The sequence below is a fragment of the Saccopteryx bilineata genome, chromosome 3 (genome assembly GCF_036850765.1).
Source record: "Saccopteryx bilineata isolate mSacBil1 chromosome 3, mSacBil1_pri_phased_curated, whole genome shotgun sequence".
Classification (NCBI taxonomy): domain Eukaryota; kingdom Metazoa; phylum Chordata; class Mammalia; order Chiroptera; family Emballonuridae; genus Saccopteryx; species Saccopteryx bilineata.
The window spans coordinates 197806646-197834131 of record NC_089492.1 but is presented as its reverse complement, the minus strand read 5'-3'; the positions used below and the strand labels follow the sequence as shown (position 1 = coordinate 197834131).

Sequence of the window (27486 nt, the reverse complement as noted above, 5' to 3'; positions counted from 1 at the left end):
TCGTCCTTACAAGAAATAAAACCATTGAAAACTGGAACCAGGAGTGTCTCAGAGTGTGGGGCAGGTTGTATTGCTGAAGGAATATTAGGATATGTGATCATATGCCGTTTTTTCTTGCCAATGTCCTTTGCATGGATCAGACAGAAATAACCGTTACTGCTGTGGTCCTTAAGTTCAGGCTAAACCATGGGAATACCAAAAGGCATTCTTTTGCATTTTCCTTTTGTCCACTCATGAAGCATTTCCTCACAATTATGACACACAATATGAGAGGCCCAATTCTTGTCTTGATCGCCAAGGGGAACTTGAAAATAGGCAATATATGCACGTGTCACAAATGATGAAATATTGTGCCTCTGACGTTGAAGTGTGTAACAGCTACATATATAATAGGTGTCAGGAATATTCTTTTATTTACGCCTACTCAAAGAAGCCATGATTCAATCTTAAAACAAAATAAGAGGGTGTTTTTATCAGATAATAATTTTTTACATTTAAAAACAACTAAAATTATGTAAAAGTGATGTTTGTAAAACATTAATTGCCTTGTGGTTATGTTCAATCCAAGAGTCGTTGCCATTTAACTCCAATTTAAAAACCAATGCATGCCATTAACTTTAACAAAAAGAAATTAAAATTGCATAATAACTAGAGTATGCACCAAAAAATGGATTTCAGATTTGGAATTAGCGATGCAGAAATATATAAAAACACTTCTAAAACCTCATGCAACAGAAAATAAAAAAGAAAAATTGTTCCCCAGTGATTTGTTTCAATATGTTCTCCATTCCTTTTTCCCTCTCTTCTTCTAATATACCCATTATTCTTATATTGCTCATCCTAATGGAATCAGTTCTTGTAGGGCTGATCTTTTTTAAAAAATTTGTTTCCATTTTCTCTGTAGTATCTCTAGTTGCCTGTCTTCAATGTCACTGATTCTCTCCTCTATCTGGCTTGTACTATTGGCTAAACTTGTTACCTCATTTTTCAGTTCATGTATTGAGTTTTTCATCTCTGTTTGGTTCCTTTTTATACTTTCAATTTCCTTGGTGAAGTACTCTTTTTGTTCATTAAGTTGTTTTTTGAGCTCACTAAATTGCCTTTCAGTGTTTTCTTGTATCTTATTGAATATTTTAGAGCTTCAATTTTGAATTCTTTGTCATTAAGCTCCAAGGTTTCCATGTAATTGAGATTTTTTTCCTGGAGATTTTTCATCATCTATTTGAGCTACGTCTCTGTCTTGTATATCCATATTGGATTTCTTTTTCCTTGATGGCACTTGCAGGTGGTATTGTTAAAAACCCCAATAAGAGATAATTATTCCTTTTTCTGGCAGGGGGTGATGCACTGCAAGATTTGCCTCTGTGAGATTCTCAGGTGCTCTACAAAGGATTAGCTGTCGCCTTTGTAATGATGCAGGCAGGGTCACTGCGTTGGTAGGAGGGGCTTGTTGTTAGGGCTTTGCAATTTTATGGCATCGGCAATGGCCAACCAGGAGTCCTCCAGGGCCCTCTCCCATATCCCAACAGAGCAGGAGATCTAGTATCCAGGTGCCCCCACCTCTCACAGGAGAGAGCAGCCTGGAGACCTAGTGAGGGGGGCCACCATCACCACTTTTCTCAAAGCAAGGGGAGCAATGAGGAACTGGAAGGCTGGGTTGACACAGTCCAGTCCCTCCTCCCATACCACTCTAAGCACTCCAAGCACAGCCCTGGGCAGGGCAGGGGCTGTGCACAACAAGCCAGTGTCTGATCTTTTAGTGCTGTTGTGGGGCAGCAGATCAGGGGCTTCCCACCCACACACGCTAAACTCCCTCCAGCAAGCCAGTGCCCAAGCTTCAGAGCCAGTGGTGAGCAGATCCCAGATCAAGCGCATCTGGTGCCACAAGGCTAAATTTTGCCTGTCCTGTGGGCAGATCAAGCACACCCCAGTGTCCTGTGGGCTGATCTCCAAAAGCTATTCGCCCACAGTTCTTGAGAGGATGCCACTGGCTTTGTGTGCACCCCGCTCCTGTAATTGCCCAACCCTGCAATCACGGGTGCGGTAGATGCCAGGAAATAGCCCTGCTCCCCGTTCTTGGTTGTCGCCCCATCTCAGCTCCTTCCCTCCAGACTCTCCTCTTCTCCCGGCTCCTCCGGGTCTGAGACAAAACCTGCACCAACAGTGCCTCCCTCCCTCAGGTCCGTGAGGAAAGAGAAATACTCAGTCCTGTGGTATTTGTTTTTCTTCTGTGTTTTGGCCCACTTTCCTTCGCAATCATACCTTTATCTATCTGTGTGTGTATATTTCAGGTTCATCTGGGTGTTTTTCTCTGCATATAGTTGTAGAGTTTGTTGAAATTTCAAGGGGAGAGATGAGGAGTATGTCTCACACCGCCATTTCTCTCATGAACCCCCGGAAAAGCTCTTTGAGCACCTGTGGGGATTACTTATTTGAAGAGTTCAGAACTCACTTCTAGAGGTATTTGTGAGGGCAAACTAGCATACTGAAAATGAGATGTGTGATGTGTGGAAGCCTAGTTCAGGCCCATGGTAACCACACAGCTAGGGTGCAAAGGCCACAAGTCAGTTCCAGTGACCTTTAGTCTCACCATTTCTATCTCTGCTGAGTTTTTGTAAATAAATAATTGTAACAAAAAACTTTTTTATGGTCTGGGTCCTAGAATAAATAACTGGACGTAGGTTTTGAAAATAACTTCAGCCTGACCTGTGGTGGCGCAGTGGTTAAGTGTCAACCTGGAAATGCTGAGGTTGCCGGTTCAAAACCCTGGGCTTACCTGGTCAAGGCACACATGGGAGTTGATGCTTTCTGCTCCTCCCCCCTTCTCTCTCTCTCTCTCTCTCTCTCTCTCCCTCTCCCTCTCTCTCTCTCTCTCCTTTCTATAATGAATAAATAAAATCTTTAAAAAAAAAAAGAAAATAACTTCAGGTATGTAATTAATCTGTGAATACTACCATGTAAATGGTTTGGCTAGAGGTGTGTGAAGACTGGGGTGCAGAACAGAAAAACTCCTTAGAGCTTAATTTTTATTTGTAGCATTTTGACCCTAGAATTGAAGTGATGGCTTTCTTTGTGCTAATGTGGCCACTAACTAGCATGCAGATGACAACAGCAGCAATCTGGCTGCCAGGACCCCCAGGATTCAGGATGGACAAGTGGAAAGTGAGAAGGGAAAGTACGGTAAGAGAGCGCCAAAGAGTCTCTGGTCTTAAAAATAGTCTGTCACATGATTTGTTCGCTTGACTGTGAACATTCAGTAAGAAAAAGAACTAACAAAGTAAGCCTTCACACTGTAGGAAGCACATTTGCAAAAATCCTTGTAACACCAAGTTAACTTTACATTCCTCTTTTAAGTTGAGCTTCATCTAGTGCAGACCCAACAAGTCCTACGAAAACATGGGCCATGGACATGAGAGCCTGCAGTGAACTTTGTCAGGCCTTGCCTCTCTGTGGCCTCCCCCAGCAGAACGTGCAGGTCACAGGAGAAAGGAAGTCTTCAGCTACAGAAGATCACTAGTGGCACTAAGTGAAATCACTGTCAGTTTCTTGAGGTTGGCCTCTGAACACTCATACAAAGGACGGAAAATTATTGGTGCTACTGGACCTCTGCCCAGCACAGGCAGCTGTGGAGTGTGTGAAAGCCTCCTTCTTTAAAACCAACACACCGGAAGTGGGAAGAGGGTGGCAGGGACTTTGAGGCACATTAGTCAGCAGGGCAATCAGTCCAGTGTCACCTAGCTCTGGGCTTCACTGCCCAGACTATGTGTGTCAGAGACTCCCAGAAAAAGAAAAGACCCCAGAATAACACTGCAAGCATCAGATGTCCTCCCTCCCCTTTGTATGGAAAGCTCATCTCAGAGGCGTCAGGATAAAACACAAGAACAGCACTTGTCCTCAGAGACACACATGAGTGATTCACTGTTTCACAGCACAATGAGAGGAGGAGGACACTGCAATAAAAACTTTATAAGGTGAAATCTAAATCCTGTACGTGGTACACATTTTTAAACCTTTTTTTTTGTTTTTTTTTTAGTTTTCTTTCTTTCTCTTCTCTCCCCCCCCTTCCTCAGGGAACATAACACACTGTAATTAAACAGTAAATTACTTGAGAGAGAAATGTTTAGACTCATGACAAATCTCTGGGCAGAAATAAAACTTCACACTCCCCTATATTTTGGATGACCAAGTTCTCCCAGTGAAGGAGGAAACCACAGCCAATGTTGTTTAAAACTCAGTTTTCTGATTAAAGGGTAGTTGGTTGACAAATCTTCCTTATTCAATAGTAAGGTAATTTATAAAGGCAGAAGTTAACAACAACCCAAGTTGCTCATTAAAGAAAATAAATGAAGAGGTAGCTGGTTAGCTTTACTCAATTTCTAGTAAATGTCTAAATGGGAAATGTGCTCCTCTTGAAATCACAATGTATACCTTTCTTCAAATCTTAGAACAATTCTAGTAGTCCTCCTGCTCATTAAAAAAATGAAGACATATATCTATAAATATAATCAAATCATCAAGATAGAGCTTAGATTTTAACTAAAATTTATTTTTAAAAAATATTAAAGGTTAATATTTTAAAACCTAGTCATTAAAATTGAAAAGGGAAAGGTCACAGATTTGCAGGTTAAAATATATGGCGTGCTTTGAAATTAAACCAGCTGATATTAATTTCATCAAGTAGCAAAAAAGATTGAGATATATAAAATTTGATTAAGAGTCCACTGAAGATTTAAAAACATTTAAATGTAAAAGAGATTCCATTGAAAATGTCCTCAGTGGTAGAAAATAAAAAGTTGTGCTATGTTAAGGTGCTAATTTCCATCTGGCAGGACAGACCCAGACCTACAATGCAGACTTCCCTGAGCAATTGCTCTGGGGCCCCAGGGCTCCTGGGGTTACGGGAGGTCACCGGCACCATGATACATCTTCTGCCTGGTGGCCCCAGTTGGGATCCATCTTTTCTGAGTACATGACATCTGTGTGGAGAGCCAGCAACTCCCTCTTTCATTTAATAATAAAACACAACAAAACCCTTCATTTATAGTGCTTTTGTGTTAGGTTAAGCACTAGCATTAATGTTTAATATATTTCTAATCTGAACTCCATTCTTACAGAAAATGGATTGAAAAGCAATTTCTTATTAAGCTATATCAAATGTAGTAATTCCAGAGTTAAGAAATATGATAGTGCATTCAGATGGTCAAAATTTCAAAAAATAACAAGGCATATACTGAATTGTCTTCACCAAGTCCCTGAATACTTCCCCTGGCCAGGCCCACTGCTCTTTCCACTCAGGCAGCCACAGTAACTTTCTTATTCCCCTCACCCCACTTTTTAACACCACATTATACATGTCACTGTTCTGATCTTTCCTTTTTACTTTAACATAGAGGTGTTTTCAGACTTTAAAATCTTGTTCCATGGCTCCAAGTACAGGGATAAGCAAAGGTAGGTTTACAAGTTGTTCGTATAGAAAAAGACACACAAGTTATAATTACTATAAGATCTTCATTAGGCCCTGGCCACGTTGCTCAGTTAGAGCATCATACCAACATGCCAAGGTTGTGGGTTTGATTACCAGTCAGGGCACATGGAAGAATCAACCAATGACTACATGAACTGGTAGAAAAACAAACTGATGATTTTCACTCTCTCTCTCTCTCTCTCTCTAAAAATCAATACTAGGAAAAAGACCAACCAACCAAACAAAAAACCCAATAGCTTTATTTTTTTATTTTAATTTAATTTTTATTCAGTGAGAGGAGGGAAGGCAGAGACAGACTCCTGCATGCACTCCGACCAGGATCCACCTGGCAAGCCAACAAGGGGGTGATGCTCTGCCCATGTGGGGTGTTGCTCTGTTGCTCAGCAACCAAGCTTTTCTTAGCACCTGAGGTGGAGGCCATGAAGCCATCCTCGGTGCCCAGGGCCAACTTGCTCCAATAGAGCCATGGCTGCAGGAGGGGAAGAGAGAGACAGAGAAAAATGAGAGGAGGAGGGAGATGGAGAAGCAGATGGGTACTTCTCCTGTGTGCCCTGACTGGGAATCAAACCTGGGACTTCCACAAGCTGGGCCAATGCTCTACCACTGAGCCAACCAGCCACGGCAAACAATAGCTTTATTAACTGAGTACTCATAACTGTAAACCTACTTTTGCACACCCCTGTACATCTATTCACTTGGGTTTAATTTTTTTGTCCTTGAGTTTGAGCCAAAATAGAAGTATGTAATCTATCTATTATAAACAGTACTATATCCTATTTTTTAGTTTTACATTTTCAATAAGTATTTACTAAGAAGCTACTATTATACATCTAGCTCTTGGTCCATATCCCTGAAGTATGGGGTGGAGACAATTAAAAAAAAACAAACCAGTGTTCATTAGGGGCTTTTAAGATAATTAAAAAGAGAAGCTATACAGACAATGCAGAATAAATCCACAGTAGTACACAGCCAGGTGTGAAAATAATAGTTACTTTAAAAAACAAAACAAAACAGGAGTTTAAGATAGCAGATGAGTTAGTCAGAAATGTAGTTCAAGTGTAGACTCCACCATTTGCTATCTGTATGATCTTGGGCGAGTTCTTTTTAACTTTTCTCAAGTTTCTTTGTGTATATTAAGGGAGTCTTCTATTTCACACAATTACTAAGAGGATTGAATGATTTCACACTATCAACTTCCCAAGAGATGATGGGGTCCCAATATCTGACAGAGGTCTTCCTGAACTCTGGTAGACAGATGACCCGTTACATACAGGATGAAAGTTCTTTTGGCACACACCTTTTATAGAGATATATAGACAGATAGATTGACAGACAGATAAAGAGGATAATAGCAAGTGTTAAAGGGTAAGATGAAATGGTATATGATAACAGTACAGGAAGTAGGAGGGGCACAGAATCTAGCATTGGGTAGGGGTGTTTCTAGTGAGGGGTGTTTCTAGTAAGGACATGATGTCTAAACCAGCTGAAGGAATTCAGGAGTCAGAGAGGTGAAGAGCACACAGGGAACAATAGCTGGGAAAGCTGCAGGTGGTAAAGCTGGTTGAGTCTAGGGCATCATTCTATACTCTCTGTTCATGCAACAGTGAGTGGGAGGGAGATTCCTAATTGGAACTTTAGTTGCATTCTTCATGGGGAATTGTTAAAATCTGAAAATTTTTATCCTCCTTCTACAGAAAATAATGTGAAACAAAGATGAAATAAAAGGAGCTATGTCACTATCACATAATAATAATCTCAGTAATATTTACATTTAAATCACTAAATTAGATGTATACCTTTTTAGGTTTGATGAATCTATAAATTCTTAGGTTTTTTTGTTTTTCTAATTCAAATAGTAAGTGCAGGTAGGTGGGCATAAATATCAACTGAATAGTTAGTTAATTGTGAGGAATTGTGAATAAAATTGCACATAGTAGGTGCTTTTTATTACAACAATTCTTAAAAATATCAGTCTGGTAATACAGTGAAAAATAAGTATTATAGTAAAAGAAGAGGCTATCCATTTAATGTTCCAGAGGGTCATTAGGTATCTTTTTCATTTGCTTTATTTTTTAAATCTATTTTTTTTTTGCACTCCTCTGAAGCTGGAAACGGGGAGAGACAGTCAGACAGACTCCCGCATGCGCCCGACCAGGATCCACCTGGCACACCCACCAGGGGGCGACGCTCTGCCCACCAGGGGGCAATGCTCTGCCCTCCGGGGCGTCGCTCTGCCGGGACCAGAGCCACTCTAGCGCCTGGGGCAGAGGCCAAGGAGCCATCCCCAGCGCCCGGGCCATCTTTGCTCCAATGGAGCCTTGGCTGCAGGAGGGGAAGAGAGAGACAGAGAGGAAGGAGAGGGGGAGAGGTGGAGAAGCAGATGGGCGCTTCTCCTGTGTGCCCTGGCCGGGAATCAAACCCGGGACTTCTGCACGCCAGGCTGATGCTCTATCACTGAGCCAACCGGCCAGGCCTTTAAATCTATTTTTTGATTCCCTAGAGCAAGTTTCAGCCTTTTCCACATGGCACACATAAACTAATTACTAAAATTCTGTGACACACCAAAAAATATATTTTTTTACTGATTTGACAAAAAATGTGTATAATTTTGATTTATTCACAATGGATAGCTATAATCGTGTTGGCTGTTTAATTTGACAATCTAAGACAGTGGTTCTCAACTTGTGGGTCGTGACCCTGGTGGGGTCGCCTAAAGCCATCGGAAAATACATAATGCATATCAGGTATTTACATTCCGAATCATAACTGTAGCAAAATTACAGTTATGAAGTAGCCACCAAAATTATTTTTTGGTTTGGGGTCACCGCAACATGAGGAACTGTATTGCGGGGTCACGGCATTAGAAAGGTTGAGAACCACTGATCTAAGAGATAAGAGGTCAGTGCCTCTCACTAAGTAGTCAGGTATTGCATATGTTTTAAACATTTTTATGTGACCAACAGACATATGAAATGATGTCCAACATCACTAATCATCAGAAATGCAAATTAAAACCACAATGAGATAACACCTCATACCTGTCAGAATATCATCAATAAATCAACAAACAACAAATGTTGGTGAGGATGTGCACTGTTGGTGGGAACACAGATTAGTAAAGCCACTATGGAATACAACATAGAGTTACTTCAAAAATTTAAAATGGAACTGCCTTATGACCCAGCAATTTCACTTTGGGGCTATAGCCAAAGAAACCTGAAACTCTAATTCTAAAGAATATATGCATCTTTGTGTTCATATTGCTGCTTTATTTACAATAGCCAAGATTTGGAGTTAGCCCCAGTGCCCATCAGTCAATGAGTAGATAAAAAAAATTTACACGATGGGATACTATTCAGCCATAAAAAGAAGAAAACCTTACCTTTTGTGACAACATGGATGGACCTGGTGATCAGTATGCTAAGTGAAATAATCTAGTCAGAGAAAGACCACTGCCATATAATTTCACTCATATGCAGAATCTAATGAACAAAATAAATTAACAAATAAAACAGAAACAGATTCATAGATACAGAGAACAGACTAAAAGCTGTCAGAAGGGAAGGGGGTTGGGGACTAGGTGAAAAAGGTAAAGGGATTAAGAAAAGAAAAAAACCCTTATAGACACAGAGAACAGTGTGGCGATTACAAGAGGAAAGGGGATGGGGGAGGCAAAAGAGGGTATGGGGGGACAAATGGTGATGGAAGAGACCTGACTTGAGGCAAAGAACACATAATACAATATATAGATGATGTGTTGTAAAAGTGCATACCTGAAATCTACTTAATTTTATTAATCAATGTTACCCTAATAAATTCCATTAAAAATTAAAACTCTTGCAGCAGCTGCTGTGGCACACCAGATGGAAATTGCTGCCCTAGTGTCTTATCATCTTTAATAAAGACTCTCTTTTCTCAAGGGTTCTCCTATATCAGTGAAAGAAAAATGTCTAAAACTGAACTTATATTTTGACATATAAAAAGTAGAGACCAAATAAAATGCTCAGGTTGGTGTGTGTATGTTACAACATCACTACCAACTTAATGTTTATGCTATTTCACTAAACTCAGGAAGGAATCTGCGCTGCTTGTTCTAATTTATGTTTATGGTTATAGGTCTGCCAGTATTTTCTATTATGTTGCTAAGTAAAGACATTTCACTGAATTTGAAAGCATTTGGAGAGCGCCGCTGCATATTTTATGATAAAGTGACTAATTTTCTTGCATTAGTAGGATAAAATCTACTAGTTATTTCAGTTTGCAGAAAAATATTTTTATTTTGAAAATAACCTATGAAAGGAAGATTGGGTACAATGGTTGATAAACTAGTTGTATAAAAATCAATGTTTCTTCACTGAATTTTGTTGAGTTCTCCCTTTTCTTCTTATAAAATTCTGTGGACTATTGCAAATCCCTTTCTTCTGACGCCAGGCTCTCATTCAAAACAGAGGACACCTGAATTACATAAATCTCGATCACAAAGTTACATTTTCTGTGCAGAGCAAGAGCTTGACAGGAAAAAGGTAATGAAGAAGAATAGCTTAGACAGAGGGACTTAATGATATCCAGCTGCTACTCTATGTTACTTGCTGATAAGACTTTCTTTTAATTTTATAATAGAAAAAGTTTGGGAAAAGGTTAAAAATTCATATACAGGAAGTGGAAGTCTTTATATTTCATTTGTTCAATTTCCCCTAACTTTTGCAATTATGCTTATACAAGGTTTAATTTTCAGAATGTTCAAATGTGTCATTAAAAGACTTTTAAAATAAATTTTAAATTGAATTTAAAAGTGTAGAAATATTGTACCTTAGGGAAAAGATGCTTAACCTCTTTGGGCTTACTACATGTTTAGATGATAAGATAAACCTGGGAAAGCATAGATTGTTAAATTTTACTCTCATTCTATGTCATTATTGTGGTGATTCTTCTATAGTTACAAAAGGGCAGGAGTGGTGGTGAAGACAGAGAGCTCTTTATAATATACAGTAACTTCATAATACACAGTGACTTACCATATAATTAGACAAAAACAACCTTTGAAGAATGGAAAAACCTAAACAAATTACCTTTCATTGAGGATTCAAATACTAATACTATGTGACCTTTAACTTCCTAACTTGTTATTTTCATAGATGGTACTCAGTGACATTGCTCAAAGTGCCATAGTGGGGCCCCACTACTAGAGTCTGAACTTGGAAGGAATTCATTGTAATTAACCCTTGCCTGGTAAAAGAAGTTACTGAAAAAATTATCTATGGAAGTAGAGCAATCACAATTCTTTAATGAAAGAACTACAAGACTTGCAACTTGAACACTGCTCTCAATAGGGTTCATTGCTACAGGAGCCAAAGAGTTAAAACAAAGGAATAGAGTTCTTTCAGGCTAATGAAACTTTCCTGTTGGGAGTTCCTTTCCCAATGAGTAGGAAAGGAAAGGTATGAATAGCTGGTGCTCTGTGCACTTTCCCACAGGTCTGAGCAGGAGGAAGGCAGGCATTGGCGACCCAGGCCTCCCAGGGAAGGAACAGACAGGAGACCTGGGGAGACACAACTCGGCAGTCCCACAGGGTTCCGCTGGCTGCTCATAGAAGGCTATAATAGGCTTGACCAAAAATAGCATTGCCTTTTTTTTAAGGGCAAAAGGTACATGAAGGTCAGGGCAGGTACCTGTCTGGAGGCATTTTTATGCTCTTGGTGCAAACCTCCCACCAGCTGAACTTAATGGAATGCTCCATCCTTGCAGGAAGTCTCCAGATACAGGAAAAGCTAATAAAATGAAAAGGGAGGAGGCTTTGCTTCCCTCCCCTAACTCTGCTCCAACAACATCTCACATTACAAATTTGCAAACTAATTACTTATAGCCAGACATATTAAAAAATTTACCCTTACAACTAAGTAAATATAGAGAGATTCAAAATAGAGTACTTGGCTCCAGACTTAGATAGGGCTCTCAATTTAAAAGTCTAATTAAGGCAAATCATGTTTGCTATGTAGTTCTCTCAAACACTGGCATTATTGAAATTACTCCTAACGACTTAATTGATTTAACCAAAACCTCAAGTAAAGATTAGGCAGTAATTAGTTCAGCCTGCAGAAGTTGGAGTATTAGGTAGGATGAGGGTTTTTCTATTAATGGCTTTGGCTATTTTTTTATACAAAACTTATCTCTGTGAAGTTTAAGGTTTAAACAATTTTACTTTAAACAGACACATTAACAAATCAATGCTGAAGACAGTCGAAATGCTAATTTATATAGGATGATTTCTTGATTAGCACTGGGATTAGTGTGGGGAGGGGAGGGATTCCTTTGAGCTGTTTTGAAATATAGGGGAAATGGCAGTGTTTTTTGACTCATCCTTTGCAGTGGCATTGCAAGTGTGATGTATATAATATAGCCCTATAAATCCCCCGAGGAAGAAATAATCTCAAGATCTGCATGTAAACACAACTATTAAAATATTACAATGACTTTGTTTGCTTAGTGCTTATACGGTATATCTCATCTTGAGGTAAACAGCTTTTCTGAAGTGAGGCAATCTGAAGTAGCACCCAAATTACATGGCCATCTAAGAATGCTGAACTTAAGCAAAATGTATCACCTAAGTACAAGAACAAAAGGACTATTCTACCTTTAGCCTACATTTTTCTGCTTTCAATTTGCTGTAACTGGTTTGGAAATCAAATTCATTTAATTTTATAGTTGGTTATTACACTGGTTGGTAATTAGTAAAAGACAAAAAGAAATTCAGCTCAGGAAAAAAAAGGGAGCATGTCTTTTGAGTACATTTATTTTAGGGATTTGCTTTGCAACAGCCACTGGACATTTATTTTTTAAAAAAAGAGAGCTGGGGACCCAGGTATGTATGCCTTTGGTAATACTTATTTTTGACTCACAAGACTTAACTTTGTTTAATGTGGTAATCTGTAACTGTAAGCAATCATCCTCCAGATTACTATTGGGTTAAAAACTGTAAACCATCTACAATTACTAGCATGATCCCTAACCTCTGTAAGGTGGTAATCCAGTATTGCTTGTTAGCTGTCAAATTTATTTCCCTTTGGTGAAATATACCCTGGATTTAATTAGCAGTCATTCGTGATACTTTATGGAGCTGAGCCCAAGCACTGTGGCTTTGACATTTAACCCCTGACCCTCAAATATTTACCAGCTTTTAAACTGGTTGTGTATAATTATCCCTTCAAGTACATCTCAGATCGATCATTTCAGCCACTCTAGTCAATATCAAGTCAGACATACTATTCCAACTGATGTAATTTTCACCCTGAAACTGGAAATAGAACTATGTTGTTTCACAATGAGCTCTACCTATAGAAGGAGCAGGGTGGGCTATTAGTCATAAGTCACAATGATGAGTGTGACAGGCAGACAAGATTTTTTTTCCCTTTTCTCTAGTGAGCTCTAAACCTTTGGGGGGATGTATGTTTTAGAACCAATTTCATATTTAGCTCACAGTGAAAAGAATATTTTGGGAACTGTTTTCAGTTATTTGTTTGAAATCAATTTAGCTGAGGTATGATTTTGGATGTGTGTTTAAATTTCCTTCTGCATTTCTTAGGCAGCAGACACCTAGAAGAAGGCAGCACCCGATTCTCACTTAAAATTCCCACAGCATATACTATACAAAGCCAAGTGCTCTTCAGATGTCAGAATTTCAGAAATGTATTCTAATCCGAATGATTGGGAAGAAAAAGCCCTTATTAGGCAAATAACAACTGTTGAAAGACAAAAAAGATAAAAGAGACGCTGTCCTAGTGAGATACTTCAGGACCTCAGGCCTGAAGGAACAGCCACACCTTCACTTCAGGGACAGCAACCCTTCCTGCTGCCCTACCTGCCCAGCTACACTTCCAGAGGGTGCGCCATGCGCCTGGCACTTCTAGCTTCTCAAACACTCTCTTGGAATGGGTATTTAATAAAGGTGGCAGTCACAACCACAGCTTTACCAAGGCAGAGATGCCAACCAGAAACATCAGGCACGTTTGTGCGGGTAGGAAGTACAGGAAGTCAGAGTCAGAGACAAAAAAAAACCCCAAAACCAAAAACAAACAAACAGACACACCTATCACCGAGCTTCCCTCACCCCTTCCTCAGCTTAGTCCCAGCCAGAGAGGAAAGAGAGAGAGAGAGAACCATTTGCTGGTTGTGAAGAGCCCATAAGCTGAGTCTAAATTAGGGCCATATGCTAGTTTTTGGCTACTTTAAGAAACCGAAGTCTGGGTCAGCTACACTTCTAAGTAGAACAGTGACTGGAGACTCGTGTTCTGAGGTTCAGCTGATCTAGAAGCTTGCTTTCTGTAAGGAAGCAAACAGGCATGTGAAGCAGCTGGATCCAAACAAACAAAAACACCTGTGAATGGCCACTGTGTGGTCTCCAGGATGATCTCAGCGCGGTTCATTCTGGGTAAATTGCCTCGGTAGCAGTCTGGTGCTTGCGGGATGGGACCTGGCAGAGCCATGCGCGGTGCATGCTGCAGAGGGCTGCAAAATGAAGCTACACTGTGTGCACAACACAAACTAAAAATAAACATGCAGACGGGAATTTATGACTCAAATTCTTTCGTGTTTCTCCAAGGCTGACACACGGGTAGATATACAGAATTTCGGTATCAAAGACTGAACGAGCTATACATTAAAAAACCTCTGGAATTTTTTTCAACTTCTGTTAACTAGCATTTTGTTGGAGTAAAAAAAAAAATCCTAAGTAGTAAAAGAATAAGGTCGATAAGTCTTGGGAATTTACCTTCAGGGAGTGCTAAAGTGCTAAAATAAAACGGACTCCCTCTCATATAATCCTTTACTCTTGGAAACATCCCAAAATATTTCAAGGCGTTCCTTGTTTTTATTTTGTCTAGTTCAAAGGTGAACTGTATTCAGGGAGAAGGTTGATGAAGCATATTTCAACGATTTGAAAGACACGTGAGATACTGAAAATAGTATGTTTTCATCCCCTGAGTTCTAACTACAAAATGAAACCTATAGAGAACTCAGCAAATTCACAAGTAGCTGATAACCAAATACTGAGGTTTCTGAAATGGTTGACTCTTTCTAAAGATCAGTGTGTCACACCTTATTAGAAATCAACAAATCTCTTCTTGAAAAGTCACCGTTTTGCATCTTCAAATAAATAAAATTGGAATATAAAAGAGAATAAAAAATGTCTTTAGTTTTGCTTCAATGTTTATGCCATAGAAACATCTGCCTGTGTGTGTATGTATGTGTATGGAGAGAGAGAGAGAAGTGCACTATGAAAGGATGCTGACACAGGTGGTTACAGGGGCTAGAGTGGAGCAAGAACACAGGATCTGTTCAGGTCCATCAGTCCCTTACTTTCTACCATCAAAAAGTCCTGCAGCCCTTAACTCTGAAATATTTCTCTAAAGATCACTTCTTCATTTCCCCTACCATGGTGTTAATTCAAAACCTTCCACATATATCATCTAGAATTCTAGATGTTCCTATAATTCAGAATGGCATTCAAGTTTGCGTGACATAAAGAGACCTTCTCTCACTCATATCTCATTAGTCTCATTCTCTATAGTCATGACTTATGGTTCCCTTCAAAAGAACATGTTATTTCAGACTTCTGAAATTTCTGTGCATGCTATTCGTGCTACTTAAAATGTCTTCCTTACTTTCTAACTGTATTCATTAAAACTCAGGAAAAAGGTCCCCACCTCCAGGCAGACTCCTTGGGTGACTTTGTTGTAGTGGCTTAAGTGATTTCCTGCCTTCTCTCTTCCTAGAAGAACCCCACTAGGGTTTGGGTGTTTACCCTCACCTTTGTGCCTCAGGGGGCTGACCACAGCTCTAGTCTGATACAATCAGAGCAAGCCCACCTATCTGACTTAGTACTACTAGCCAGTGAGATGGGATAGGTGTGCTAGGGATTCTGGGAAAATCATGGGGCATCACTTGTTTCTCCAGAGGAAGAAGTATGTAGTCCTAGCTGCTGCTGGCAGCTGGCCTATAGCATTTCGAGACCAGCCTGGAGATAAAGTTGCATGCATAGTCTGGGTCTTGGGCAACTGTGGATAAGTCAGCAGTAAAGCCCAGTCCACCTCTGAATGTCAGCTTATGTGTGACAAGATGTTTCCTTACAATTAAGGCCAATTTGATTCAAACTTTTTGTTACTTGAAACTAAAAATATCCTAATTTAGGGGGTTGGATGGGGGGAGGAGATAAGCTATCTAATGTTCCTTGCTTTCAAAGGTTGCACTGATGTACAAAATATCTAGCTTTCCTGCAGAGTTGCATTCTGCCTAGACAGTAGATAATGGATCATACAGATTATGAACCACATTCCAATGCCCACAGCTAAGTGGCCCTCAGAGAGGAGGAGGTGTTGCCTCAAGCAGGCAGGGCGATTCATGCACAAAGCAGGCCATGACCATATGGGTCAAAAGGAGACATTTGTCAACCCTTCTGTGTCTACTGAATTCTATGTTAGGGGGAAAGATACAAAACAATGAAAACACTACATCAATGTATATAATTAAGGCACGAAAGCAACTAAATCACAATGACCAGGTCTTTATAGCAGGTCACTGTGATGCAAGGACCACGTGGTTCCTGGTGAGAACAAGAAATCACTGACACTGCTGTGCCCACCACATAGAGCCCTTCTAAACAATGGATGCGGAGCAAGGACAGAGGCCACTGTGTCCACCCAGCCTGTGTGAAATGCTGGTAAGCTGGCCAGCTTTCTATTTAGACTCACTCTCAGCACCTTTTCCTCTCCTTGTTCATTGGTTTTACTTTCAATTTGAGTATATACACGATCCCAACAGCAACAACTGATTTTGAATATCCACCATGGGCTGGCCACCACATTAGTTGCCATATATATATAAATCACAGAATTAATTCTCACAATAATCCTACTTGCATGGGCTAATGCCCCCCAAATTCACAGCTGGTTAAGTGGCAGAGCTGGTTTGAATGCAAGTTTATCTCTGAACCTTCTATTTTTTCAAGTCTAGCATACTGCCGAAATAAAAGGCAGCTAACAACAAAAACAACAATAATGACAGCAAACTCAACCTGAGTAGAATGAATGTTTCTCAAATCAAAGATTGGGGATTCTCTTTGCTGAAGGCTAAATGGACTGTATGTATTTGAGCCATATGTTCAACATACCAAGTTGGTTTTTTAAAAACAGTTAATGTTACAGCAAACATACCTCAAACACTTTTTATCTATTGAAAATATAAAACTTAGAATTCTTGCTATATCATACTTCTTACATTTAACTCAGAATCTGAAACTTAAAAATGCTTGGTATTGCTTTTTACATTTAGCTTGAATTTTACAAAAGGTTCTGAAAGATAGTCTTCATTATTAGAAACGTTATCAACTTTGTACCAAAAAAATATAGCAAACTTCATTTTTTTTTCTAGAGCAATTTCTTTTAATCTGATTTTTGTTGTTGTTTAAAATATTTTGGTTGGCAAATATGGCAATAATGATGGATGTACAAGCTGCCTGTGCTACATCTACCTATTAAGTTACTTCTTTGGTTCCATACAGATGTCAGGATTATTTGTTCTAGTTCTATGAAAACTATTTTGAAAGACACTGCATCAAATCTATAGATTATTTGGGTAATATGGACATTTTAACAATGTTAGATTTTACTATGCATGAGAATGGTATATCCTTCCATTTACCTGTATGCTCTTCATTTTCCTTCTTCAATATCTTGTAATTTTCCAATTACAGATCATTTAACTGCTTGATTAAATGTATTCCTAGGTATTATATTTCTTTTTTATGCAATTGTAAATGGATTTTCTTAATTTCTCTGATAATTATTGGTGTATTGAAATTCAACTGCTTTTTGAATATTAATTTTGTATCCTGCTATTTCACTAAATTCATTTATCAGTTCTAATAGGTTTTTAGTGGAGTCTTTAGGGTTCCCTCTATATTGTATCATGCGCAAATAATGACAATTTTACTTCTTCCTTTCCAATTTGGATGCCTTTCCTTACTTTTTCTTATCTGATTGCTGTGGCTAGAACTTCCAATACTATGTTGAAAAAAAGTAGTTAGAGTGGACAACCCTGTATTGTCCCTAAATTTTAGGAAAACACTTTTAGCCTTTCACAATTGATTATGATTAGCTGTGAGTTTCTCCTATATTGTCTTTATGATGTTTAGGTATGTTACTTCTGTTCCAACTTCACTGTTTTTTTAAACTATAAATTGATGCTAGAATTTTGTCAAATGCTTTTCCTGCATTGATTGATTTTTATGTTCATTTTGTTTATGTGGTGTGTCATGTTAATTGATTTATGGATATCGAACCAGCCTTGCATTCCAGAAATAAATCCCACTTGGTTATGGTGTTATATCCTTGAGAACCTTCCTTCCTCTTCAATTTTTTGGAATAGTTTGAGAACAGATATTAATTCTTTGACTGTTTGGTAAATTCACCTGTAAAGTCATTTGGTCAATGACTTCTGTTTGTTGGGAATTTTTTTATTTCGGATTTGATTTTGTTAATAGTTATCAGTCTGTTCAGATTTTCTGTTTTTCTTAATTCAGTCTTGAAACAGTGTATGCTGGTTTTAGGAATTTAGCCATTTCTTCCAAGTTCTCAAGTTTGTTGGCATATAATTTTGTAGTATTTTTTTTTCATAATCCTTTGTATTTCTTTGTGGGGTCAGTTGAAACTTCTCTTTCTTTTGTGATTTTATCCGTTCAGGCCCTCTGTCTTCTTATCTTCATGTAGCTGATCAAAGATTTATCAATTTTTTTTTTATGTTTTTCAGAAAAGCTGCTCTTGGCTTCACTGATCATTTATATATTTTTTTTTTTGAGACACTATTTTATTTACTTCTGCTCTAATGTTTATTATTACCTTGCATCTACTTGTTTTGGGTTTTGTTTGTTCTTCTTTTTCTAGTTCCTTTAGGTATAATGTTAGGTTGTTTACTTAAGATTTTTATTGTTTCTTGAAGAGGCTTGTATTGCTGTGGATTTCCCTCTTAAAATGGCTTTGGCTGTGTGCCACAAATTTGGGTCACTGTGTTTTCATTTTCATTTCTTTCAAGGTATTTTTTTATTCCTTCCTTGATCTTTTTTTTTTTTTTTTTTTTTTTTTTTTTTACAGAGACAGAGAGAGTCGGAGAGAGGGATACATAGGGACAGACAGACAGGAATGGAGAGAGATGAGAAGCATCAGTCATCAGTTTTTTTGTTGCGACACCTTAGTTGTTCATTGATTGCTTTCTCATATGTGCCTTGACCGCGGACCTTCAGCAGATAGAGAAACCCCTTGCTCAAGCCAGCGACCTTGGGTCCAAGCTGGTGAGCTTTGCTCAAACCAGATGAGCCTGCACTCAAGCTGGGATCTCAGGGTCTCAAACCTGGGTCCTCCGCATCCCAGTCCAACGCTCTATCCATTGCGCCACTGCCTGGGTCAGCCTGTAGTTTTTCTTGTAACTTATTCCTTGTTTCAAGTACTGTGATCTGAGGAGATGCTAGATACAGTTTTGCTTTCTGTCTTAACATGGTCTATCCTGGAAAATGTTCCATGTGCACTTAAAAAGTATATATTCTGCTGTGTGTTGCAAAATATTTTAAAAAGTATCAATTAAACATATCTGATCTAGTGTGTCATGTTTTCCTTGTTAATTTTCTGTCTAGATGATCTATCCATTGATGCCAATGAGGTGCTAATATCCCCTACTATGACTGTATTACCATCCTTCTCTCCCTTTACATCTGTCAATATTTGCTTTATATATTTAGGTCCTCCAGTGTTGGGTACATAAGTGTTTACAGGGTTATATACTTTGGTTGGGTTGATCCCTTTATCATTATGAAGTATACTCATTTGTCAGTTGTTACAGCTTTTGTTTTAAATTCTAGTTTGTCTGATATAAGAACTGCTAGCCCAGTCTTTTTTGTTTCTACTTGTATAAAATATGTTTTTTTCTATAAACTTTCAGTTTGTGTGTGTGTCTTTCAATCTGAAATGGATCTCTTGTAGTCAACATATATGGGTCTTGTTTTCTTATCCATTCAGGCATCCTGTGTCTTTTTGTTGTAGTATTTAATCTATATACATCTTAAGTGATTATTGATAGGCATGTAGTTATTGCCATTTTATTATTCATAATTTTTATTCTTCTGCTTCTATTTCTTCTCCTTCTTCTTCAAGCAGCCCCATTAACATTTCTTATCATATTGGTTTGGTGGTGATGAACTACTTTAGCTTTTTGTTGTAGAAGCCTTTTATATCTCCTTCAATTCTAAATGATAACTTTTCTGGATAGAGTAATCTTGGTTGTAGTCCTTGCTTTTCACCCCTTTGACTATTTAGTGCCTCTGGCCTACAAAGTATCTTTTTAGAAATCCAGATCTATAAAGTATTTTTTGAGAAATCAGAGGACAGTGTTATGGGAACCGCCAAGTATGTAACCAACTCCTTTTCACTTGTTGTTATTTTGTGTTTAAACTTTGGCATGTCAATTAAGATGTGCCCTGTGTGGGTCTCTTGGGTTTCATATTGTTTGGGGCTCCAGTTGAGCCAGTGACTCCTTCTCTAAGTCAGCAACCCTTGGTTTAAGGCTGCGACATTGGGGTTCAAGCCAGTGACCATGGGATCATGTCAATGATCCCATGCTTAAATTGGATGAACCTATGCTTAAGCTGGCGACCTCCGGGTTTCAAATCTGGGACCTCAGCATCTCAGGTCGATCCTCTATCTACTGTGCCACCACCAGCCTGGTTCTGACTGGCTCTTTTTTATGTTCCCTATATCTTTGTTGAGGTTCTCACTGTGCTTATCTAATCTTCCCCTATGTTCTTGAGCATCATTATAACCAGTGTTTTGAACTCTGCACCTGGTAGATTGCTTGTTTCCATTTTGTTTAGCTATTTTTCTGGAGTTTTGTCTTGTTCTTTATTTGGGACATGTTTCCTTGTCTGCTCATTTTGGCAGCCTCCCTGTATTTGTTTCTATGTATTATGTAGGTCTTCTATGTCTCCCAGTGTTGAGAGAGTGGTCTTATGTACAGGTGTCCTGTGGGGTCCTGTGGCAGTTTCCCTGGTCATCTCAGCCTGATGATCCAGGGATATCTGTTGTGTGGGTTATGTGTACTCTCCTGTTGTAGTTGAGCCTTCATTGCTGTTGCAATGCCAGTGGGAGGGATTGACCCTCAGGCTGACTGGCTGTGAGGAATGAATGTGACTACAGAGGATGAGCTATTTTGTAGGGGCATATTCCACAAAGAGGGATTCTTTAGAGCTATGCTCTGGTTCCTGCTAAGACTCCCTACCATTTATGGAGCTAATAGGGTGGTGCTCTCATGTGGTCTGAAGCTGGCCACTAGGTGTGTTGTTTCTGGAGTCTCTTGGGAGGGGCTCTGGTGCGGGCACTGGTCAGTCACTCTCTTTGTCCAGCCAGCTCCTTGGTAGGAGCTACAAAGTGATTTATAGATGGTTGTCATCTGTGTTGGACTTGGAGTACCTGGGAGAAGAAAAGCTACAAACCAAGGTTGGCTGCTACTAGTGCGGGGGCTGAGGCTCCTTAACAAAAGGCAGAGGGCACACCTAGGCTGCTTGTTTGGGGTTTTTCAACTCTTGAGAAATTTTAAGAAAGTCTGTAGTGCAGGCCAATATCAGCCACTTCCGAGGAACAGCTGCCAAAAGATATTGGATCCTGCGTGTGATTTAGGAAGGGTGGGTCTCACAGCATCATGATGGAGACTCAGATTTGACTCTCATCTGCACCTGCAGGCTAGGTAAGGGGAAGGCTCAACAGGTGAATAATAGCACCTGCTAGCAGTTCTGTCCTGGATGGAGTGCCTTTCCAGCTTCATCCTGAAGTCAGACAATTCCCTTCCTGCTGTATGTCCTGGATACTTTTTTGAACTTCTGTCCCTTCACTGGAACTTAGTGCAAGTGCTTGTGAGTGAGTCTGTGCTCAGGCCCTAGAGAGGACACCTGGCTCTCTGACAATACTCTCTCTCACCACTAAGGAATCACTGTTGATTTTTATAGCCAGAAGTTCTTAGGACTTTTCTTCTCTGCACTGTTGGTTCAGACTGGGGAGGCTGATGTGGGGCTGGGATCCCTTGCTCCTTAAGAGTCTCCTCTTATCAGAAGGGATCAGAGACTGATCCCTTCCTATCAGTCTCAACATGGCTTCCTCTTTATATCCTTAGCTATAGGAGTTCTGTTCAATTAGTCTTCAGGTGATTCTCAAGGTGGTTGTTCTATAATTCCCTTGTAATATTGATGCGGTCATGAGAGGAGGCAAGCACAGCATTTACCTACTGTTCTCTTGATCAGAGTCTCCTATTTATGCTTTCAGTGGGAGAAAACTATATCTAGATTCTCTTTACAAAATCTACCCATGTTGAACATATACATATACACAGATGTACACACAACTCATATGTACATATAAACATAATTTTCATAGACAACGCACATAGATTATAGCAGAATAATATGCCGGCCTATAATTTTATTAACAGATTTGTTTTAAAATTTAGAACATTTGCAATCTATATCTTTTAGGATGTAGCAAATTTAGCAATTTAGACTGTGCTGATCCAAGAAGGCAAAGATTCTGGCAAAAAAAGATCATTATAGGCCCTGGCTAGTTGGCTCAGTGGTAGAGCGTCGGCCTGGCATGCGGAAGTCCCGGGTTCGATTCCCGGCCAGGGCACACAGGAGAAGCACCCATCTGCTTCTCCACCCCTCCCCCTCTCCTTCCTCTCTGTCTTTTTTTTCCCCCTCCTGCAGCCGAGGCTCCATTGGAGCAAAAGATGGCCGGGCGCTGGGGATGGCTCCTTGGCCTCTGCCCCAGGCGCTAGAGTGGCTCTGGTCGTGACAGAGCGACACCCAGATGGGCAGAGCATCGCCCCCTGGTGGGTGTGCCGGGTGGATCCCGGTCGGGCGCATGCGGGAGTCTGTCTGACTGCCTCCCCGTTTCCAGCTTCAGAAAAATACAAAAAAAAAAGAAAAAAAAAAAAAAGATCATTATAATGGGAAAAAACTCAAAGGGAAGAAAAGAAGTTGACATTATTTTTGACTCTTTATATGTATTTAATAAACATCATTGGGTACCTTTTATTGGAAAGACAATAAATGTTTCTGAAGAAATCTAGAAGATGGTTCAATAAGATAATGGGAGCAGTGATGAAATTTTCATTCTTGGAAATTTTGAAAAGATCAAAATAAAAGAAATTTATCCAACTGGTCTCATGCTTCAAAATACCACTACTATCATTGACTTTTGCATCTAAGTCTGCATCCCTGGCTCTCGTACACACTTCCCAAACCTGCTAAATCTCTCCACACTAACATGCACTAGCACTTCCTCTCAGTGTGTGCAGTACAGAACTCAGCATCTTTGTGGCTGGACATGTGTCAACCCCTTTGTTTCCTATTCCTGCTTATGAACCACATGTTCCCTCTTTGGAGGGCTAAGAACCGTGGGGTCATCCTTCATTAGTTGTCTGCTTTGTCTCATATCAACCAGGTGTAAATTCTACAGTGTTTGTCTAGGCAATATCTCTGTCAATCAGACCGGAAATTCTAATTTTTGCTGGTCTGAGTGTTCCAGTAGACCAAGATAAACATGGTCTCTGACTTGAGTTTATAGGGTAAGGGGAAGATAAGCACTCTTGAAGGAGAAAAGAGTGTGACAAGATTCACAGAAGATACTATGGGAGTTTATAGCATGGGCATTAAGCCAAGCCTTGGGAACTGGGGAATACTCTCTGAGGAAATGACAATGAAACAGACTTCAAAGATGGAAGGTGAAAAGCAGTGGGTAGTCTAGGCACTGCTAGTTTAATTTTCCTGAAATCTTCCTCAAATCTTGTCAATTTCCAATCTTCATGGCTCCCCACTGACTACAGAGTGTTGTGTGGCTTTTTTAGCTTTGAATTTAAATTATCCATGATTGGGCACCAAACTATATTTCCATTTACATAATCTATTGCTTCCTTTAAGTGTGCAATGCTATAAACTGAGCATTCCACCATGTATTCCCTGGTCACACAGGTTCCACGTCTTTGCTTATCTGATTCATCCACCCATAATCCCAGGTGTTTGACTGCTACTATGTCTCTTTCAATTTCCAGCTCAAAATGAACCTTCCCTAAAAAATATCCATGAATGTCTACCCCTACCACCCTGCTCCAAGTCCTCAGTGTCCTTAAAGTGGGAAGCACTCTATCTGAGCTCCCACTGGTACTGGTATCCTCTCTTGACATTTACTACCCCCTGCCTTGGGTTATTTATGCAACTTGTCTTACCAAAACATTTTCTTTTTTTGACTGCCAACAATATATCTAGAAGAGTGCTATAAGCAAATGTTTAGGGGAAAAATGAACTCCATCTTGACTAGCCTTTGAGTTTCTGGGGCGGGACTGTCTAGAGGGCAGGCTTTACAGGGCTGGATGCATAAAGAGTTCTGGACAGGAGACAGAAATCTGGCACTATAGTATACATGGGTGTAGAAACCCTGGGAGTGAAAGAATCACCCAGGAAGGGTGTGTTTTGTACAGCCAAGAGAGCTGGCAGTTGGGGATGAGTATGTATGTTTTCTCTTATATTAGTGCAGAGTTTTTCAGCAGTGGCATTGCTGAAATGTTGGGTTGGATAGTTTTTCTTATGGCACTGTCCTGAGCACTGTAGGGTATGTATCCTCTACTCATTAGATGCCAGTAGTACTGCCCCCCCCCCCCAACAAAAACTATCTCCAGACATTCCTGAATATCCTCTGGGGGGCACAGTCACCAATGATTAAGAACTACTGGCTTAGACCTGTATGTATATGTTCTAAGTATGTTTCCTTCTTCCTGTGATTTAGTCACTCATTAATTAAATTAATTGTTAAGCAAATACTTAGTAAGCACTTACTGTGTATAATGCACTTGTGTTAGTACTAAAGGCTGAACTAGATGCTTACTATATACTTAGTAAATAAAACAAAAAATGTTACATTTCAGAAAAAAAATTGGCAATGGCTGTTCATAAAGGAACATGATCACTGGCAGCAAGTACATCAAATAGTTTCACATTCATGTAGCACAGGCCATATGTAGAGATGAGTAAACAATACTAGGGAGGAGGACTGTAGCGACTTGATATACAAGATGATCCTCCTTAAAGCAGATAACACAAGGTAAAGAAGCAAATAACACTACCCTTTCCTTAGCTCTCTCTTGATGCATAAAAGTTGGTTGACCCATTAGTAAGTCCAAGAGAATGCAGGCTTCTTATTTGTGAGTAATTGAGTATCTAGTAAATGTTCTCAGGTTAAATGGAGTAAGATAAATTTGTTATTCCCAAAACAAATCCCAGAATTGCTGTTGTTGTAGCTTTTCCCTGAACTCAACTTTCTTAAATTTTCATTATAATCTCCTCATTCTAAAAAGAGCACACAGTAAGAAATACCAGAGAACCAGCAGTTCAGATCGAGGCTCTTTGTCATATTATATAAAACAGCAACATCATCAGGATCATTATGACATAATTTTGCAATCCCTTTTCTCCTTTCCACAAAGAACCGTTCAAAACCCTTTCCAGAAGCCAGAATTGCTCAGAAAAAGTGGGTGTTCTTTGCAGAATATAGTTTGTTTTTCACAATAAGGAAGTTATGCTTCAAAGAGCTTTTTGTACCTGAAGATATTCCTTGAATGTTAAATACTGTTTGTTCTCCTGTAAATGATCCTAATGTATTCCAAAGTAGAATATCAGAGATACCCTATTTCTCCTGGTATATTTTCTTCCTACATCTCCTCATTCATACACATGCCGGCTCATGGGCCTTCTGCCCCAAATAAAGGCATAAGCTGGCAGCAAATCTATGGCAAGTTGTGCCAAGGTGCTATCAGATGTAAATACATTCTCAGACCCTTTAAAAATAGGGCCTTTTTTGGTTTGACTTCAGTTTCTATTACCCAAGTTCTGTGCATTAGAAACTCATTATGTGGACATAAGTATCAAAATATGCACTGTCATCAGTCTCTTCTGCATGTGCACAGTAAAACTTTTATCCAGGCCTTTAAGAATGTTTTTTTTTTTAATTTTTGTCAGTTTTCAATTAATTTACAATGCTGACTTGTTCATCAGAACTGGAATTGGGCCAAGCCCTCAGTGTATTTGATGAGCCTTACAATACACCCTGAATGCACCTGTTAATTTTGCCTCTGGGTAAACAGTTGAAAACTCCTCAGCTATTTCCTCAAATTGGGTGAAAACAAAGAAACATGAGATTTTAAAAAAAGTCTACATTAGGGAATTGGAGATGCATTAATTTTAAAAGGGAGCGGGGTCAAATGAGGGGCTGGAAAGCTAATAAGCACAGAGCACACAGCAAGAGAGCTCCCAGCAGGGTAAGAGTTCACTCAATTTATCCAGGTGATCTATTCCAGACACAGCCAATGATCTATTATTGGATCCAGACTTGCAACTGCTCCCTAGGACCCACCTCACTTAAGTGTCACAGCCTGCCTGCCCTTGTAGAAATGGAGCTGTTGCCCAAAGCCGTTCACAGGTAGGGTTCTACTCGGCTGCAGCCCACTGACTCGTTCTTTACGATGCTCCTCCAGGCCATGCTCTCCAGTGGGATGGGGGCTAACAGCACCGTGCAGCCACAGAACACCCAAGTGGGTCCCGCTCTGAAATCTTTAGTACTTTATTATTACATGGAAAGCCAGTCTGGGGATCACAGACTATAAACAACAGCAAAGGCTCTGTCGAGCAGGCTGTCCAAGGTAAGGGATTATGATTTACCGCAGGGGTTGTGGAAGGGCGTGTGCCCTCAATCCTATGCTCTTTCTTACACGTTAGATTTAAAACAAAACACAGAATAATGGGAAATAAAAGAGCCTAGTTAAGATATTTTGAAAACATGTTTGTCCCAAACAAGGAGGAAAAGGCTGAATGGTTCGCTGTAATTAACTCTGTCTTCTAACCTTTTAATTATTATTAATGTGGAGTGTTGTAAGACTCAGAAAATACATATATTTTATTGCAACAGGAAATAAGTTTTAGGTGTTTGCTGATGTCATTTAAACATGTAAATACTGAAACACATTTGGTGAACAATAAATACTGTACTCATTCATGTAAGGGATTTACTGGAAATAACATACTTTATTAAAGTTAGGAGCTTCAGGGCAGGAATTTGCTTCTTGCCTGTGCTGCTTATCTGATTGTTTGAAAACATGGATTGTACAGCAGACCCCACACTGGATGGCAGAATATAGGCATTTAATAAGGGGAACGTGTTTGCAGGCTATAAACATAGGCCAGCTAACAAGAAAGTGATCACCAATATTAAAGTGCTACAGAGCTTTATCTTTCCTCAGTGTTTACCACCCAATCCCATATTTAAAAAAAAACTTTTTTCTTTTATTTATTGATTTTATCAAGGGAGGGAGGGAGGGGAGGGAGATAAAGAGAGAGACAGAGACAGAGAAAGAGAAGGGGGAGGGGTGGAGAAGCAGATGGTGGCTTCTCCTGTGTGTCTTGACTGGAAATTGAACCTGGGACATCTACATGCTGGCTGACACTCTACCATTGAGACAACCAGCCAGGGTTCCCAATACCATATTTTTGAAAATAATAATAATAAAAAAAGAAAACCTGCAATTGAGAACTATCTATACATTGTATCCTTTTAATGAAATCCTTATAAGGACAGTCTGAAGTACCTGTGCTTTGTTGTTCCTGTAATATGTGGATCTCCCTCAAGCAAGTACCTCTTCTGCCTCTTATTCAAAGCAAGCACCTTTGATTTGAGGGGATTAACACTTTCAACTGCATAATGGAGGACCACTCCACAGACAGCTCAGAGCACACACCCACACATGTGTTTAATCATAACCTGCGCTGTTTCTGTGACAGCCCATTCCACAGCCTCCACCCTTATTGCCAACAGACAAGAAAGAGGCCATGACGCCCCACGGACAATCACGCAGACCCTGCAAAAGGAGAAGGG

At 39.6% G+C, this 27486-nt stretch overlaps 1 protein-coding gene and 1 non-coding gene across 2 annotated transcripts in view; one reads left to right on the top strand and one right to left on the bottom strand.

Moving 5' to 3' along the window:
* Positions 1–27486, bottom strand: part of GMDS (GDP-mannose 4,6-dehydratase) — a 797768-nt gene that overhangs the window by 286939 nt on the left and 483343 nt on the right. The gene's annotated exons all lie outside the window — the stretch shown is intronic.
* TRNAA-GGC (transfer RNA alanine (anticodon GGC)) lies at positions 22119–22194 on the top strand. The gene has a single exon. It is a non-coding gene; the product is annotated as a tRNA-Ala (tRNA).